The following is a 13,585-nucleotide window of genomic DNA, read 5'->3' as shown; positions in this document are numbered from 1 at the left end:
ATGTGCCTTCATCAGACCCGTCCATTGCTACCATCTCATGTGCCTTCATCAGACCCGTCCATGGCTACCATCTCATGTGCCTTCATCAGACCCGTCCATGGCTACCATCTCATGTGCCTTCATCAGACCCGTCCATTGCTACCATCTCATGTGCCTTCATCAGACCCGTCCATTGCTACCATCTCATGTGCCTTCATCAGACCCGTCCATTGCTACCATCTCATGTGCCTTCATCAGACCCGTCCATTGCTACCATCTCATGTGCCTTCATCAGACCCGTCCATTGCTACCATCTCATGTGCCTTCATCAGACCCGTCCATGGCTACCATCTCATGTGCCTTCATCAGACCCGTCCATGGCTACCATCTCATGTGCCTTCATCAGACCCGTCCATGGCTACCATCTCATGTGCCTTCATCAGACCCGTTCATTGCTACCATCTCATGTGCCTTCATCAGACCCGTCCATGGCTACCATCTCATGGGCCTTCATCAGACCCGTCCATGGCTACCATCTCATGTGCCTTCATCAGACCCGTCCATGGCTACCATCTCATGTGCCTTCATCAGACCCGTCCATGGCTACCATCCCATGTGCCTTCATCAGACCCGTCCATGGCTACCATCTCATGTGCCTTCATCAGACCCGTCCATGGCTACCATCTCATGTGCCTTCATCAGACCCGTCCATGGCTACCATCTCATGTGCCTTCATCAGACCCGTCCATGGCTACCATGTCATGTGCCTTCATCAGACCCAAGTGATTATGGCGGCTCCCGGATCCCTGCTCTCCCTAATCCTCTGTAAGCTTTGGTCTTCTGTAAGTGACAGCTGAGCCGGGGAGTGCAGAGCCGCAGTCGGGGCGAAGGGTCTCCTTCATATGTGGTCACAGAGGTGAATGGATGGTGGTAATGTCTTGATCCTGAGGGGAAGAGATTTCCCTGCGCACCGGTGACGTCCTGGTGTAGGATCTCGGCAGGGGGAATGTCGGTGTGTGCAGCGCCCTCTGGCTGTGTCCTGGGTGTCAGGAGAATGTGATGGGAGGGGGGTGTGTAATCTGTTCTCCCCTCCCTCTGTAACCACACCTGTCATCTGCTTACATCTCCGAGGTGGAGGAGGAAGGAACACCGAGAGGAACCGTCACCTGCCGCTCCGACACTGACATGAACCCCCCACACACCGCCTGACCCTCCAGGTGAGTGAGAGACCCTCGCTGTGTCACCTGTCATACCTGTCCTGGCGGTCCTGGGGATGTCCCACCGCACTCTACAGGGTGTATGTGTTACCTAGTGACCGTGTATATACTGACAGAGCGGTGTGTATACTGACAGAGCGATGTGTATACTGACAGAGCGGTGTGTATACCGACAGAGCGGTGTGTATACAGACGGAGCGGTGTGTATACTGACAGAGCGGTGTGTATACCGACAGAGCGATGAGTATACAGACGGAGCTATGTGTATACCGACAGAGCGGTGTGTATACCGACAGAGCGATGTGTATACCGACAGAGCGGTGTGTATACCGACAGAGCGATGTGTATACAGACGGAGCGGTGTGTATACTGACAGAGCGGTGTGTATACCGACGGAGCGATGTGTATACCGACAGAGCGGTGTGTATACTGACAGAGCGGTGTGTATACCGACGGAGCGATGTGTATACTGACCGAGCGGTGTGTATACCGACGGAGCGGTGCGTATACCGACGGAGCGGTGTGTATACCGACGGAGCGATGTGTATACCGACAGAGCGATGTGTATACTGACGGAGCGATGTGTATACAGACGGAGCGGTGTGTATACAGACGGAGCGATGTGTATACCGACGGAGCAATGTGTATACCGATAGAGCGGTGTGTATACTGACGGAGCGATGCGTATACCGACAGAGCGGTGTGTATACAGACGGAGCGATGTGTATACCGACAGAGCGGTGTGTATACAGACGGAGCGATGTGTATACCGACAGAGCGGTGTGTATACAGACGGAGCGATGTGTATACCGACGGAGCGATGCGTATACCGACGGAGCGATGCGTATACCGACGGAGCGATGCGTATACCGACGGAGCGATGCGTATACCGACGGAGCGATGCGTATACCGACGGAGCGATGCGTATACCGACGGAGCGGTGCGTATACCGACGGAGCGATGTGTATACCGACGGAGCGGTGTGTATACCGACGGAGCGATGTGTATACCGACGGAGCGGTGTGTATACCGACGGAGCGATGTGTATACCGACGGAGCGGTGTGTATACCGACGGAGCGGTGTGTATACCGACGGAGCGATGTGTATACCGACGGAGCGATGTGTATACAGACGGAGCGATGTGTATACCGACGGAGCGGTGTGTATACCGACGGAGCGATGTGTATACCGACGGAGCGGTGTGTATACCGACGGAGCGGTGTGTATACAGACGGAGCGATGTGTATACCGACGGAGCGGTGTGTATACAGACGGAGCGGTGTGTATACCGACGGAGCGGTGTGTATACCGACGGAGCGATGTGTATACCGACGGAGCGATGTGTATACAGACGGAGCGGTGTGTATACAGACGGAGCGGTGTGTATACCGACGGAGCGGTGTGTATACCGACGGAGCGATGTGTATACCGACGGAGCGATGTGTATACCGACGGAGCGATGTGTATACCGACGGAGCGATGTGTATACCGACGGAGCGATGTGTATACCGACGGAGCGGTGTGTATACAGACGGAGCGATGTGTATACCGACGGAGCGATGTGTATACCGACGGAGCGGTGTGTATACAGACGGAGCGGTGTGTATACCGACGGAGCGGTGTGTATACAGACGGAGCGGTGTGTATACCGACGGAGCGGTGTGTATACAGACGGAGCGATGTGTATACCGACGGAGCGGTGTGTATACAGACGGAGCGGTGTGTATACCGACGGAGCGATGTGTATACCGACGGAGCGGTGTGTATACAGACGGAGCGGTGTGTATACCGACGGAGCGGTGTGTATACAGACGGAGCGGTGTGTATACCGACGGAGCGGTGTGTATACAGACGGAGCGATGTGTATACCGACGGAGCGGTGTGTATACAGACGGAGCGGTGTGTATACCGACGGAGCGGTGTGTATACCGACGGAGCGGTGTGTATACCGATGGAGCGATGTGTATACAGACGGAGCGGTGTGTATACCGACGGAGCGGTGTGTATACCGACGGAGCGGTGTGTATACCGACGGAGCGGTGTGTATACCGACGGAGCGATGTGTATACCGATGGAGCGATGTGTATACAGACGGAGCGGTGTGTATACAGACGGAGCGGTGTGTATACCGACGGAGCGGTGTGTATACCGACGGAGCGATGTGTATACCGACGGAGCGATGTGTATACCGACGGAGCGATGTGTATACCGACGGAGCGATGTGTATACTGACGGAGCGGTGTGTATACCGACGGAGCGATGTGTATACCGACGGAGCGGTGTGTATACCGACGGAGCGGTGTGTATACAGACGGAGCGGTGTGTATACCGACGGAGCGGTGTGTATACCGACGGAGCGGTGTGTATACCGACGGAGCGGTGTGTATACCGACGGAGCGGTGTGTATACCGACGGAGCGGTGTGTATACAGACGGAGCGGTGTGTATACCGACGGAGCGGTGTGTATACCGACGGAGCGGTGTGTATACCGACGGAGCGGTGTGTATACCGACGGAGCGATGTGTATACAGACGGAGCGGTGTGTATACAGACGGAGCGGTGTGTATACCGACGGAGCGGTGTGTATACCGACGGAGCGATGTGTATACCGACGGAGCGATGTGTATACTGATGGAGTGATGTGACTGGGCGAGCTGACAGGTCAGGCAGTAGGTGGGGGGGGGGTAGGTGCTGTGCGGTCAGGCAGCAGGGGGGGGGTAGGTGCTGTGCGGTCAGGCAGTAGGTGGGGGGGTAGGTGCTGTGCGGTCAGGCAGTAGGTGGGGGGGTAGGTACTGTGCGGTCAGGCAGCAGGTGGGGGGGGGTAGGTGCTGTGCGGTCAGGCAGCAGGGGGGGGGTAGGTGCTGTGCGGTCAGGCAGTAGGTGGGGGGGTAGGTACTGTGCGGTCAGGCAGTAGGTGGGGTAGTAGGTGCTGTGCAGTCAGGCAGCGGGGGGGGTAGGTGCTCTGCAGTCAGGCAGTAGGTGAGGGGGGGGGTTCTGTGCGGTCAGTCAGTAGGTAGGGGGGGAGGTAGGTGCTGTGCAGTCAGGCAGTAGGTGGGGGGGGGGAAGTAGGTGCTGTGCGGTCAGGCAGTAGATGGGGGGAGGTAGGTGCTGTGCGGTCAGGCAGCAGGTGGGGGGGGGGGTAGGTGCTGTCTGGTCAGGCAGTAGGTGGAGAGGGGGTAGGTGCTGTGCGGTCAGGCAGTAGGTGGGGGGGGGTAGGTGCTGTGCGGTCAGGCAATAGGTGGGGGGGGTAGGTGCTGTGCGGTCAGGCAGTAGGTGGGGGGGGGGTAGGTGCTGTGCGGTCAGGCAGTAGGTGGGGGGGTAGGTGCTGTGCGGTCAGGCAGTAGGTGGGGAGGGGGTAGGTGCTGTGCGGTCAGGCAGTAGGTGGGGGGGGGGTAGGTGCTGTGCGGTCAGGCAGTAGGTGGGGAGGGGGTAGGTGCTGTGCGGTAAGGCAGTAGGTGGGGAGGGGGTAGGTGCTGTGCGGTCAGGCAGTAGGTGGGGGGGGGGTAGGTGCTGTGCAGTCAGGCAGCGGGGGGGGGGTAGGTGCTCTGCAGTCAGGCAGTAGGTGAGGGGGGGGGGGTTCTGTGCGGTCAGTCAGTAGGTAGGGGGGGAGGTAGGTGCTGTGCGGTCAGGCAGTAGGTGGGGGGGGGGAAGTAGGTGCTGTGCGGTCAGGCAGTAGATGGGGGGGGGGGTAGGTGCTGTGCGGTCAGGCAGTAGGTGGGGGGGGGTAGGTGCTGTGCGGTCAGGCAGTAGGTGGAGAGGGGGTAGGTGCTGTGCGGTCAGGCAGTAGGTGGGGGGGGGGGATAGGTGCGGTGCGGTCAGGCAGTAGGTGGCGAGGGGGTAGGTGCTGTGCGGTCCGGCAGTAGGTGGGGGGGGGTAGGTGCTGTGCGGTCAGGCAATAGGTGGGGGGGGGGGGTAGGTGCTGTGCGGTCAGGCAGTAGGTGGAGGGGGTAGGTGCTGTGCGGTCAGGCAGTAGGTGGGGGGGTAGGTGCTGTGCGGTCAGGCAGTAGGTGGAGGGGGTAGGTGCTGTGCGGTCAGGCAGTAGGTGGGGGGGGTAGGTGCTGTGCGGTCAGGCAATAGGTGGGGGGCGGGGTAGGTCCTGTGCGGTCAGGCAGTAGGTGGGGGGGGTAGGTGCTGTGCGGTCAGGCAGTAGGTGGGGAGGGGGTAGGTGCTGTGCGGTAAGGCAGTAGGTGGGGGGAGGTAGGTGCTGTGCGGTCAGGCAGTAAGTGGGGGGGGGGTAGGTGCTGTGCGGTAAGGCAGTAGGTGGGGGGGGGGTAGGTGCTGTGCGGTCAGGCAGTAGGTGGGGGGGGGTAGGTGCTGTGTGGTCAGGCAGTAGGTGGGGGGGGTAGGTGCTGTGCGGTCAGGCAGTAGGGCAGTAGGTGGGGGGGGGGTAGGTGCTGTGAGGTCAGGCAGTAGGTAGGGGGGGGGAGGGTACTGTGCGGTCAGGCAGTAGGGGGGGGGGGAGGGTGCTGTGCGGTCAGGCAGTAGGTGGCGAGGGGGTAGGTGCTTTGCGGTCAGGCAGTAGGTGCTGTGCGGTCAGGCAGTAGGTGGGGGGGTAGGTGCTGTGCGGTCAGGCAGTAGGTGCTGTGCGGTCAGGCAGTAGGTGGGGGGGTAGGTGCTGTGCGGTCAGGCAGTAGGTGGGGGGGGGGGTAGGTGCTGTGCGGTCAGGCAGTAGGTGGGGGGGGGGGGTAGGTGCTGTGCGGTCAGGCAGTAGGTGGGGGGGGTAGGTGCTGTGCAGTCAGGCAGTAGGTGGGGGGGGTAGGTGCTGTGCGGTCAGGCAGTAGGTGGGGGGGGGGGTAGGTGCTGTGCGGTCAGGCAGTAGGTGGGGGGGGGGGTAGGTGCTGTGCGGTCAGGCAGTAGGTGGGGGGGGGGGTAGGTGCTGTGCGGTCAGGCAGTAGGTGGGGGGGGTAGGTGCTGTGCAGTCAGGCAGTAGGTGGGGGGGGTAGGTGCTGTGCGGTCAGGCAGGGACCGGAGGACGTTGGGTCAGTGTGCGGTCAGGTGGAGCTGTACTGACTCGCTCTGTGTGGAATGTCTAATGATAATAATAGTTAGGTGAGTCGGTGTCCTCATTGTACAGTGACGTCATCGTGTCCCTCATTAGCCAATCAGATGTCAGCTTCATTAGTCTAAATGCTGACTCCTGATTCTAGTTATGCTGGGATTTGTAGTTCCTCTGAGTGTAAGATACGAGTCTGGCATGTGTGAACGTCGGTGTATGAGGACAGTGACATGTCTGGGCTGTATTATAGTTTACGTCGTGACGTCGGTGTACGAGGATGGTGACATGTCTGGGCTGTATTATATGTTACGTCGTGACGTCGGTGTACGAGGATGGTGACATGTCTGGGCTGTATTATATGTTACGTTGTGACGTCGGTGTACGAGGATGGTGATATGTCTGGGCTGTATTATATGTTATGTCGTGACGTTGGTGTATGAGGACAGTGACATGTCTGGGCTGTATTATAGTTTACGTCGTGACGTCGGTGTACGAGGATGGTGACATGTCTGGGCTGTATTATATGTTACGTTGTGACGTCGGTGTACGAGGATGGTGACATGTCTGGGCTGTATTATATGTTACGTCGTGACGTCGGTGTACGAGGATGGTGACATGTCTGGGCTGTATTATATGTTACGTCGTGACGTCGGTGTACGAGGATGGTGACATGTCTGGGCTGTATTATATGTTACGTCGTGACGTCGGTGTACGAGGATGGTGACATCCTAGTGTTTGGGTTGTACCAAATGTTACATTGTGACGTCAGTATGGGCAGCGGGTAACATGTCTGGGTGTGTATTATGTGGTATTGTGTAAGGTGCGCAGTATCGGCACACTCGTTCTGCTGGTCTGACCTGAACTCTTCTCACACCCTCCCCCCTGACAGGTGAGACACAGCGCCTCCGCAATTCCCTCCAACACCTCAACGTCCGATCTACACAGGTACTGACTACACACTACACTGCGCACTGCACACTGCACTGCACACTGCACTGCACACTACACTGCACACTACACTACACACTACACACTACACACTACAGTACACCATACACTACACACTACACACTACACACTACAGTACACCATACACTACACACTACACACTACACACTACAGTACACCATACACTACACACTACACACTACACTGCACACTACACCGTACACTACACACTGCACACTGCACACTACACACTGCACACTACACTACACACTACACCATACACTACACACTGCACACTACACACTGCACACTACACTACACACTACACTGCACACTACACACTGCACACTACACACTGCACACTACACTACACACTACACTGCACACTACACACTGCACACTACACTACACACTACACTGCACACTACACACTGCACACTACACACTGCACACTACACACTGCACACTACACACTGCACACTACACTACACACTACACTGCACACTACACACTGCACACTACACACTGCACACTACACACTACACACTGCACACTACACACTGCACACTACACTACACACTACACTGCACACTACACACTGCGCACTGCAGACTACACATTGTAATGTCAGGAGGAGAGAATAGTGTTCAACCAATCAGATGCTGGATTTGTAAAAGGAGATGTCTGATTGGACGCTCTTTGCCATGAGTCATTCTGGACAGTTGTTCTCTATCCTGGATTCCATCTTGAATGACTCTGTAGATGTTTTGTGATTGGACGATGGGAAGGAAGCTGGAAGAAGGGGGTGTGGTCGCAGTTTTATGGTCGAAGACATATCATTATTTTTATTGCAATATAATCGGTATAATCCGGGACAGAGTGTGCAGAGTCAGCGTGTGGACTGTACATGGATGACAGGTCATTATATGAGCATTCCGTGTAACCTGCGTCATACCGCAGCCCACACGGTCCGCTCATACCCCATTGTTCTCCATAGTGATGGCAGGATCTCAGAGAGAGGGAGTTGGGGTGAGGAGGCCCCATGGTGAGGATGGGATTGGGGTGAGGAGGCCCCATGGTAAGGATGGAATTGGGGTGAGGAGGCCCCATGGTGAGGATGGGATTGGGGTGAGGAGGCCCCATGGTGAGGATGGGATTGGGGTGAGGAGGCCCCATGGTGAGGATGGGATTGGGGTGAGGAGGCCCCATGGTGAGGATGGGATTGGGGTGAGGAGGCCCCATGGTAAGGATGGAATTGGGGTGAGGAGGCCCCATGGTGAGGATGGGATTGGGGTGAGGAGGCCCCATGGTGAGGATGGGATTGGGGTGAGGAGGCCCCATGGTGAGGATGGGATTGGGGTGAGGAGGCCCCATGGTGAGGATGGGATTGGGGTGAGGAGGCCCCACGGTGAGGATGGAATTGGGGTGAGGAGGCCCCATGGTAAGGATGGAATTGGGGTGAGGAGGCCCCATGGTGAGGATGGAATTGGGTGAGGAGGCCCCCTCGGTAAGGATGGAATTGGGTGAGGAGGCCCCCTCGGTGAGGATGGAATTGGGGCGAGTAGGCCCCTCGGTGAGGATGGAATTGGGGTGAGGAGGCCCCATGGTGAGGATGGGATTGGGGTGAGAAGGCCCCACGGTGAGGATGGAATTGGGGTGAGGAGGCCCCATGGTAAGGATGGAATTGGGGTGAGGAGGCCCCACGGTGAGGATGGAATTGGGGTGAGGAGGCCCCATGGTAAGGATGGAATTGGGGTGAGGAGGCCCCATGGTGAGGATGGAATTGGGTGAGGAGGCCCCCTCGGTAAGGATGGAATTGGGGCGAGGAGGCCCCTCGGTGAGGATGGAATTGGGGCGAGGAGGCCCCTCGGTGAGGATGGAATTGGGGCGAGGAGGCCCCTCGGTGAGGATGGAATTGGGGCGAGGAGGCCCCTCGGTGAGGATGGAATTGGGGCGAGGAGGCCCCACGGTGAGGATGGAATTGGGGCGAGGAGGCCCCTCGGTGAGGATGGAATTGGGGCGAGGAGGCCCCACGGTGAAGATGGAATTGGGACGAGGAGGCCCCACGGTGAGGATGGAATTGGGGCGAGGAGGCCCCACGGTGAGGATGGAATTGGGGCGAGGAGGCCCCACGGTGAGGATGGAATTGGGGCGAGGAGGCCCCACGGTGAGGATGGAATTGGGGCGAGGAGGCCCCACGGTGAGGATGGAATTGGGGTGAGGAGGCCCCACGGTGAGGATGGAATTGGGGTGAGGAGGCCCCATGGTGAGGATGGAATTGGGTGAGGAGGCCCCCTCGGTAAGGATGGAATTGGGGCGAGGAGGCCCCTCGGTGAGGATGGAATTGGGGCGAGGAGGCCCCATGGTGAGGATGGAATTGGGTGAGGAGGCCCCCTCGGTGAGGATGGAATTGGGGCGAGTAGGCCCCTCGGTGAGGATGGAATTGGGGCGAGTAGGCCCCTCGGTGAGGATGGAATTGGGGCGAGTAGGCCCCTCGGTGAGGATGGAATTGGGGAGGAGGCCCCCTCGGTGAGGATGGAATTGGGGCGAGGAGGCACCACGGTGAGGATGGAATTGGGGCAAGGAGGCCCCACGGCGAGGATGGAATTGGGGCGAGGAGGCCCCTCGGTGAGGATGGAATTGGGGCGAGGAGGCCCCACGGTGAGGATGGAATTGGGGCGAGGAGGCCCCTCGGTGAGGATGGAATTGGGGCGAGGAGGCCCCACGGTGAAGATGGAATTGGGGCGAGGAGGCCCCACGGTGAGGATGGAATTGGGGCGAGGAGGCCCCACGGTGAGGATGGAATTGGGGCGAGGAGGCCCCACGGTGAGGATGGAATTGGGGTGAGGAGGCCCCACGGTGAGGATGGAATTGGGGTGAGGAGGCTGCAGACAGGAGACAACATTCACTGTACATGGAGGAATGTGAGGCTTCATCTGCCGCATGAGGTGTGAGATGTACAGACACCCGAATATATATATACAGTGTCCCATCCCTCCGATCCCATCCCTCCGATCCCATCCCTCCAATCCCATCCCTCTGTCCTCCGATCCCATCCCTCTGATCCCATCCCTCTGTCCTCCAATCCCTTCCCTCCGATCCCATCCCTCTGTCCTCCAATCCCTTCCCTCCGATCCCATCCCTCTGTCCTCCAATCCCTTCCCTCCGATCCCATCCCTCTGATCCCATCCTTCTGTCCTCTGATCCCATCCCTCTGATCCCATCTCTCTGTCCTCCGATCCCATCCCTCCGATCCCATCCCTCTGTCCTCTGATCCCATCCCTCTGTCCTCTGATCCCATCCCTCTGTCCTCCAATCCCATCCCTCTGATCCCATCCTTCTGTCCTCTGATCCCATCCCTCTGATCCCATCCCCCTGTCCTCCGATCCCATCCCTCTGTCCTCTGCTCCCATCCCTCTGATCCCATCCCTCTGATCCCATCCCTCTGTCCTCTGATCCCATCCCTCTGATCCCATCCCTCTGTCCTCCGATCCCATCCCTCTGTCCTCCGATCCCATCCCTCTGTCCTCCGATCCCATCCCTCTGTCCTCCGATCCCATCCCTCTGTCCTCGATCTCATCCCTCTGTCCTCTGATCCCATCCCTCTGTCCTCCGATCCCATCCCTCCGATCCCATCCCTCTGTCCTCTGATCCCATCCCTCTGTCCTCTGATCCCATCCCTCTGATCCCATCCCTCTGTCCTCGATCCCATCCCTCTGTCCTCCGATCCCATCCCTCAGATCCCATCCCTCTGTCCTCCGATCCCATCCCTCCGATCCCATCCCTTTGTCCTCCGATCCCATCCCTCCGATCCCATCCCTCTGTCCTCCGATCCCATCCCTCTGTCCTCCAATCCCATCCCTCTGTCCTCCGATCCCATCCCTCTGATCCCATCCCTCTGTCCTCCGATCCCATCCCTCTGATCCCATCTCTCTGTCCTCCGATCCCATCCCTCTGATCCCATCTCTCTGTCCTCCAATCCCATCCCTCTGTCCTCCGATCCCATCCCTCTGATCCCATCCCTCTGTCCTCCGATCCCATCCCTCTGATCCCATCCCTCTGTCCTCTGATCCCATCCCTCTGTCCTCTGATCCCATCCCTCTGTCCTCCGATCCCATCCCTCCGATCCCATCCCTCTGTCCTCCGATCCCATCCCTCTGTCCTCTGCTCCCATCCCTCTGATCCCATCCCTCTGTCCTCCGATCCCATCCCTCTGTCCTCCGATCCCATCCCTCTGTCCTCCGATCCCATCCCTCTGTCCTCGATCTCATCCCTCTGTCCTCTGATCCCATCCCTCTGTCCTCCGATCCCATCCCTCCGATCCCATCCCTCTGTCCTCTGATCCCATCCCTCTGTCCTCTGATCCCATCCCTCTGATCCCATCCCTCTGTCCTCGATCCCATCCCTCTGTCCTCCGATCCCATCCCTCAGATCCCATCCCTCTGTCCTCCGATCCCATCCCTCCGATCCCATCCCTTTGTCCTCCGATCCCATCCCTCCGATCCCATCCCTCTGTCCTCCGATCCCATCCCTCTGTCCTCCAATCCCATCCCTCTGTCCTCCGATCCCATCCCTCTGATCCCATCCCTCTGTCCTCCGATCCCATCCCTCTGATCCCATCCCTCTGTCCTCTGATCCCATCCCTCTGTCCTCCGATCCCATCCCTCCGATCCCATCCCTCTGTCCTCCGATCCCATCCCTCTGTCCTCCGATCCCATCCCTCCGATTCAATCCCTCTGTCCTCTGATCCCATCCCTCCGATCCCATCCCTCTGATCCCATCTCTCTGTCCTCTGATCCCATCCCTCCGATCCCATCCCTCTGATCCCATCCCTCTGTCCTCTGATCCCATCCCTCCGATCCCATCCCTCTGTCCTCCGATCCCATCCCTCTGTCCTCTGATCCCATCCCTCTGATCCCATCCCTCTGTCCTCCGATCCCATCCCTCTGTCCTCTGATCCCATCCCTCTGATCCCATCCCTCTGTCCTCCGATCCCATCCCTCTGTCCTCAATCCCATCCCTCTGATCCCATCCCTCTGTCCTCTGATCCCATCCCTCTGTCCTCGATCCCATCCCTCTGATCCCATCCCTCTGTCCTCTGATCCCATCCCTCTGATCCCATCCCTCTGTCCTCCGATCCCATCCCTCTGTCCTCCGATCCCATCCCTCTGTCCTCCGATCCCATCCCTCTGATCCCATCCCTCTGTCCTCCAATCCCTTCCCTCCGATCCCATCCCTCTGTCCTCTGATCCCATCCCTCTGTCCTCCGATCCCATCCCTCTGATCCCATCCCTCTGTCCTCCGATCCCATCCCTCTGATCCCATCTCTCTGTCCTCCGATCCCATCCCTCTGATCCCATCTCTCTGTCCTCCAATCCCATCCCTCTGATCCCATCCCTCTGATCCCATCCCTCTGTCCTCCGATCCCATCCCTCTGTCCTCCGATCCCATCCCTCCGATCCCATCCCTCTGTCCTCTGATCCCATCCCTCTGATCCCATCCCTCTGTCCTCCGATCCCATCCCTCTGATCCCATCCCTCTGTCCTCCGATCCCATCCCTCTGATCCCATCTCTCTGTCCTCCGATCCCATCCCTCTGATCCCATCCCTCTGTCCTCTGATCCCATCCCTCTGTCCTCCGATCCCATCCCTCCGTCCTCCGATCCCATCCCTCCGATCCCATCCCTCTGTCCTCCGATCCCATCCCTCCGTCCTCCGATCCCATCCCTCTGTCCTCCGATCCCATCCCTCCGATCCCATCCCTCTGTCCTCCGATCCCATCCCTCTGTCCTCCGATCCCATCCCTCTGTCCTCCGATCCCATCCCTCTGTCCTCTGATCCCATCCCTCTGTCCTCCGATCCCATCCCTCTGTCCTCCGATCCCATCCCTCTGTCCTCCGATCCCATCCCTCTGTCCTCGATCCCATCCCTCTGTCCTCTGATCCCATCCCTCTGATCCCATCCCTCTGTCCTCTGATCCCATCCCTCTGATCCCATCCCTCTGTCCTCCAATCCCATCCCTCTGATCCCATCCCTCTGTCCTCTGATCCCATCCCTCTGATCCCATCCCTCTGTCCTCCAATCCCATCCCTCTGTCCTCCGATCCCATCCCTCTGTCCTCCGATCCCATCCCTCCGATCCCATCCCTCTGTCCTCTGATCCCATCCCTCTGATCCCATCCCTCTGTCCTCTGATCCCATCCCTCCGATCCCATCCCTCGGTCCTCCGATCCCATCCCTCTGTCTTCCGATCCCATCCCTCCGATCCCATCCCTCCGATCCCATCCCTCTGATCCCATCCCTCTGATCCCATCCCTCTGTCCTCCGATCCCATCCCTCTGTCCTCGATCCCATCCCTCTGTCCTCTGATCCCATCCCTCTGTCCTCCGATCCCATCCCTCTGTCCTCCGATCCCATCCCTCTGTCCTCTGATCCCATCCCTCTGT

At 58.6% G+C, this 13,585-nt stretch overlaps 1 protein-coding gene across 1 annotated transcript in view; it reads left to right on the top strand.

Annotated features, from left to right (window-relative positions):
* Positions 1–1,080: 1,080 nt before the first annotated feature.
* LOC149437737 (BICD family-like cargo adapter 2) overlaps positions 1,081–13,585 on the top strand; it is a 48,788-nt gene continuing 36,283 nt past the window's right edge. Inside the window, exon 1 of the mRNA XM_089660679.1 lies at positions 1,081–1,196. The gene's annotated coding sequence lies outside the window, so the exon portion shown is untranslated. The remainder of the gene's footprint in view (positions 1,197–13,585) is intronic.

The sequence above is a fragment of the Staurois parvus genome, unplaced genomic scaffold (genome assembly GCF_062004578.1).
Source record: "Staurois parvus isolate SC_StPar_1 unplaced genomic scaffold, SC_StPar_1.0 ptg001262l, whole genome shotgun sequence".
Classification (NCBI taxonomy): domain Eukaryota; kingdom Metazoa; phylum Chordata; class Amphibia; order Anura; family Ranidae; genus Staurois; species Staurois parvus.
The sequence above is the reverse complement of the archived record's forward strand: the minus strand, read 5'-3'. Positions and strand labels throughout refer to the sequence as shown.